Below are 5961 nucleotides of genomic sequence, written 5' to 3' on the forward strand. Positions count from 1 at the left end.
GGCTCTGTGCTGACAGCTCAGAGCCCAGAGCCTGCTTTGGATTCTGTGTCTCCCTCTCTCTCTCTGCCCCTTCCCTGCTCACGTTCTGTCTCTCTCTCCTTCAAAAATAAATAAACATTAACAATTTTTTAACTAAAAATAAATAAAGAAAACATTAAAAAATATATATGTATACACACACACAAAGTTCTACCAAGTTCTTTTAAGAGTATTGTGTGACTGAGTTGCTGTCGTACTCCTTTCTTTTATTTTACTTCAGACTCTTCCCACAACTCTTACGGTTGTGGCTTTTGCAGCTTTTTGTGGCTCTTGCAGCTAACAGTGGGCCCTGAGAAATGGGCCTAGAGGAGTGATTATTATCTAGGTCACTGTGGTTTAGAAATCCAGATCCATATGGATTTTACTGCAAAATTCAGATGCATGAATGAGTCCATGTTCTAATTTGCTTGGTATTCAGACCTTGTAAATGTTCCCTCCCAGATTCTCCTTTTCAAATCAGAAGTCCCTGCCCTCGTAACCCTTGGTCTTTGGCATTGTCTGCATCTGTCCTGGCCCCAGTCCTCCACTGCGCCTGGTCTGCATGGCAGAGTCACTACTGCAGTCCCACGGTCATGGTCAGTGGGGCTTTTACATCCCCTGTTCTTGTAGAACCTCAAAGTGAGGAAATGGTGAGATCAGGATTTTCAAATCCTCTTCTTCCGGGGCAGCTGGGTGGCTCAGTCGGTTAAGCATCCGACTTAGGCTCAGGTCATGATCTCGCAGTTCACGAATTCCAACCCCGTGTCAGGCTCTGTGCTGACAGCTTGGACCCTGGAACCTGTTTTGGATTCTGTGTCTCCCTCTCACTCTGCCCCTCCCTCGCTTGCACTCTGTCTCTCTCTTTCTCTCAAAAATAAATAAACACTAAAAAAAAATCCTCCTCTTCCCTGAAGCTCTTTTATTAGGACACTTGAGTTAAAAAGAGAGAACTGGGGGCGCCTGGGTGGCGCAGTCAGTTAAGCGTCTGACTTCAGCCAGGTCACGATCTCGCGGTCCGTGAGTTCGAGCCCCGCGTCGGGCTCTGGGCTGATGGCTCAGAGCCTGGAGCCTGTTTCCGATTCTGTGTCTCCCTCTCTCTCTGCCCCTCCCCCGTTCATGCTCTGTCTCTCTCTGTCCCAAAAAAAATAAACGTTGAAAAAAAAGAATTTAAAAAAAAAAAAAAAGAGAGAGAACTGATTTTAAAAATACTTATCCATCATGTGGAGCAGAGTTGCCTAAGTGACAAGAAAGATACTTTAAAATCCTAGCCTCTGTTTTCATTGGTTAGATGAATTCAGAGGCTTCCCTGGGGGAGAATTGTGAGGCCAGAAGGTCTACGTCCTGTATCCCCAGCCTCCAACCACTGTATCTGTAGGTGAGTAAGGGAAGCCTGCTCCCTAGCTTACACATTCAGACTCTCCTATGTATCTTTGTCAATTGTTGATGGAGTCATTACATTCAACCTGAACCATATGAAGTTGCTGTTTTTGTGAGTCAAACAAGTGGAATATTGGCAATTTCATATAGTTTGACTTATTTGGAACAAAACCTTCAGCCGGTACTTGATTTCAAGTAAGGGGTTAACTTCTTTGTTGTTAAAGGAGTTTGTATTCAATGGGCTGTTGTCGAAGGCTGTATTTTTATTTTTATATTTAGTGGAGAAGGAGACTTAAGGAAGAGAAGTGAAAATCTGGTGATTCCATTTTGATGGTTGTTTTTGCTACCACACATGTTATGCAAACTACTGAGATTTAAAGTTGCTACCATGCCTTGGGCATGAATTGCGAATGTTTGGTATTCCTTTATTCCCTCATGGGGCTATGTGGAAATTGATTCTTGTCCAACCTGAGAGCCCAGATCAGAAAAAAGAATATTGAGTTCAGGCCTAAGTTGCCTCTCTGGTCAGCAGGGGGCGCTCCTGCCCTTCATATCTAATAAAGGTTACCCTTTCCAAGACTCCAGGGGGAAACCCAAACTTATGAATCACCATTATCTCCCTTCCCACTCTGTGCAAATAAGGCATTTTGCAAAGAACAGCATAATTTATTGGTGAGCACAGTTGACCAGTCATCCTGGAAAACATTTGGGAAACTCTACAACTTTAAAAGGAAAATATCCTTTTTTTTATTTAAAATTTTTTGCCCTGAGTATGAATTACCTGGGGGAAGAGCAGATACTTTTCAATCTTTTAAGTTATTACACCGGCGCTAAATTGTCCAGGTGTTCTTTAAATTAGCCGTGTTCATGTTTAGTACTTGGCAAGGGGTCAAGAGCCATCTCAACTGTCAGAAAGATTCCCCCTTCACCTGGCAGAGATGATGTTATAGTTGGGCCTGTTTCTGCTGTAATTTCAACTCATTTCCTCCTAATGTCTGTAGACAAGGTTGGAAGATTTTTTTCTGCAAAGGCCAGATGGTCAATATTTTAAGCTTTATGGGCCAGAGAAACTCAGTTGTAACTATTCGGCTCCGCTGCCACAGCCCAAAGCCACCACAATGTGTAAACAAGTGGGTGTCTCTGAAACTCAGTTGTAACTATTCGGCTCCGCTGCCATAGCCCAAAGCCGCCACAGACAATGTGTAAACAAGTGGGTGTCTCTGCGTCCTAACGAAACTTTATTTATAATTCGGCCAACCTGTAGACATCTAAAAAACCAGTTAATATCTTCCATAGGTCTGTTACTTTATCTTCTTTAGAAGTGTAAAATCTTTTCTCATTAACATGAGAATCATCAAATCTGAATGCCCACCGTCTGGTTCCACTCCTATGGAGATTGATATCTGGTCCTCCTTACAGCATTCCTGACCGGTGTCCCTATGCCCCGCTTGCAAAGCTCAGGTTTTTCTGTTTTCCCTGTAAGAAAGGCAGCGCCCCAAAGAGCAGAGAGGGTGATGAAAGTCCACAGAAGTTTAAAAGGAGATAACGCAGCAATTTAGAAACTAGAGCTGCTGGATTTGTGAATTTTTCATCTTTTCATTCGCCACATTGTTTAATCCATATTTTAAAGGAAAGGTGCCACAGTATAAAATAACAGGTGCTGACTGTTCTGACGTATCCCAGGAAAATCTGGTTTCAGATTTTTCTAGGAGCTGATCCAAGAACATTTTTCTTTCTGCCTTTTGATCTGTTGAAAGATACACAAGATACTTGGATGCCTTGAGGACACAGATGCCAAGGTGGAAGTAAACTCTGTCAAGTTGTCTCATGGAGGGAGCCAGCATTCAGAGAAGGGATCATTGTAAGGGCAGAAACTAGGACTTTTGTGTCTCCTGCCTGATCGCAAACCCATCTTTGTACTTGGTGCATGGGTTCTGTCTCTTTCAAGTTTGAGTGGGTTTGGGGGAAACTGAGGTAACAGGATCTCTGCCTGCAGTTTCAGTCCCTCTTCACCTCCTCTTAAAGTCCCCCTTCCCCTCCTTGCTTCTGATGGGGGTGTGGCTACATACCCCTCTCCCTTTCAGCAAAGAAACCTTCAGGTGGGGCCCCTGCAGAGCAAGCTAGAATGCTCCAAGTGCAGGAGAAGCTTTTACATCAAGATGTTGCTTGGAGGCCCCAAAAACAAAGCTGGGAGGCAGGAAGTGAATCTCTGAGAGGCTCCCAAGCCTCCCCTGCTGTGCACAGGAGTGCCTTCTCGAGATCCTTTGGATCCTCTGAGCATAGCAGAGCCACTTAGAAAGTTTTATTTCTAGAGGGTTATGGGGGTGGGCTCTGAATTCTCCCCCTTATGTGTTCCTGGTGGGTGAGGTGGGGAGGATCTAATTCTAAGCACTACCAGGAAGAAACTGGCAGAATGTATTTGGGTATCAAAGCCTTGAACTCAGCCTCTGACCCCACCCTCCGTGATTCCCCCACCTCAGGTGTCTGTGGGTCCCTCCCACCCAGCCTGCCCCGTGTCTGGACCCCAGATGGGTGTCCAGTTTGCCTAGAGGTGCAGGCTCCCAGCTTCCTTCTGCCACTTTCCTGCAGGCACCTTTCTGGAGGCTGTGGTTTTAACCCTTTGCCTGCTGTAAAAATGGTTAGCAGGCCTGTGCTTGTCACTGGGGGCTTATTTCTACGTTCTGCTTCCTGTGAGGGAACAGGGAGCAGACTCTGGACATCTGCTATTCGAAGGCAGCCCTCTTGTGGTCTGACACAGAACTCAGTCCTGGTCACTCTGACCTCTGGCTGGCCCAGGAACAGTGTGGCTGGGGCAGAAGAGAGGAGTCCTGTCATCTCCTCTCTTGTCTTTTTAGCCCTAGGTGCATCCATGCTAAAGGTGGGGGCAGAGGAGGAAGACTCCTGTAAACAGACTTCTTCTAGAACTTTCCAACCACCTAACATTGTAGAGGGAAGAGGAAGGGACAGTGAGAAATGGAATTACCCATGTCCCTACAACACGGCTCAGCCCCCTGATGAATGATTACATCATCCCATGCAGGAATGATCAAAGGTGCTACCTCCTTCCCAGAGCTGCCAGCCCACAGATGTGTAGCCTGTTCCAATTCAGCATTGTAGCAAGTATAGTTCATAAACTTTTAGGTGACTATTATCCTTGTGTGTATGTTAGAACTTTCTTTGAATAACTAAAAGATAAATAAATTTAGATTTTCTGTAGCTTCCCCAAACACTTGAATTAATGAGTTTTCTTGAATGCCCTTTTTTGGTCTGCCAGCTGATTGTTGTTTTCAGAGGACACTAATGACAACCCAGACGTGATGGCTACAAAGCCCTACATTAAGGCAGCTTGCATTGCAAACCTGCCATTCAGGTAATGACTGCTGCCCTCTGGAAAAACAAGCTGGGCCTCACTAGGAGAAGGCCGTGTGGCAATGCCTCGATACTTGAGAAGGGTGTGAGACCAGTCATAGGAGTTGACTTGGTGGAGATGAGCAGAAGGGTCATGGATGACTTTATGAAGTTTTTGTTGAGTGTGGGAGAAAATTTCAAGAGGGTGGAAAGAGCTTTACTCGAGAGATGTGCTTTCTTTTTGTCTCTCAGCTCAAATCAATTTCCTTATCATAACACCAGCAAAGGTGTAATTATTATGGCTGCCTACTATGATTATGGGCGACAGGAAGTACAGTTGGGCAAAGGGACGGTTTTGTGTATTTTCATTTCCTTCTCAGATGCTCTGACTTCATGAACTTCCTTGTTTTGTCTTCCTAACAGTGGCTGGCTTCGGTGTAGACATGTGTCGGAAGCTTCATAAATACTTCCCGATTGGTTCTTAATTCCAACTCATGTGAATTTCTTGAAAACAAAGAGTGATAAAATCAATACCCAAGGGGCGCCTGGGTGGCTCAGTCGGTTGAGCGTCCTACTTCGGCTCAGGTCATGATCTCGCGGTCCATGAGTTCAAGCCCCGCGTCGGGCTCTGGGCTGATGGCTCAGAGCCTGGAGCCTGCTTCCGATTCTGTGTCTCCCTCTCTCTCTGCCCCTCCCCCGTTCATGCTCTGTCTCTCTCTGTCTCAAAAATAAATAAATGTTAAAAAAAAAAATCAATACCCAAGATGAAAGTAACCAGTTCAAGCTGGTGTGGAATGAGACATAATTTCACAGAGTTATTACTGTTTTTCTGAGAACTTCAGCCGTTATTTGGTCCACTCAGTAAAGAAATGGTCCTTGAGGAAAAGTGAGGAAGAATTTTGTAAGTGAATACTCATTCGTAAATAGTAGCATACTTTTTAGTGCTGTTAGTAGCACGATAGACAACCTCTGACAGGCATTTTCATCCTCTCCAGTGAGTCTGGTTAGTGGTGAACTTTTCATGTCATGTGCTAATGCAATGAGGCCAGGAATAACTGGGGACAAAGTGATTGATCTCCTTGGTTTCCTGACTTCATTCCATTTTCCACTCTTGACCAGAACCAAAAAACACTTTCTTTCAAGGCTTTACTTAATCAGTGAGTACTCTTGCCAGCTTCACTTGCTTTGAGCAAGACAATGCTAATCAGATTCTAATGA

Source organism: Lynx rufus, unplaced genomic scaffold, assembly GCF_022079265.1.
Source record: "Lynx rufus isolate CCGP_SWC_20201006 ecotype Redwood Valley unplaced genomic scaffold, mLynRuf1.p SCAF_18, whole genome shotgun sequence".
Classification (NCBI taxonomy): Eukaryota; Metazoa; Chordata; class Mammalia; order Carnivora; family Felidae; genus Lynx; species Lynx rufus.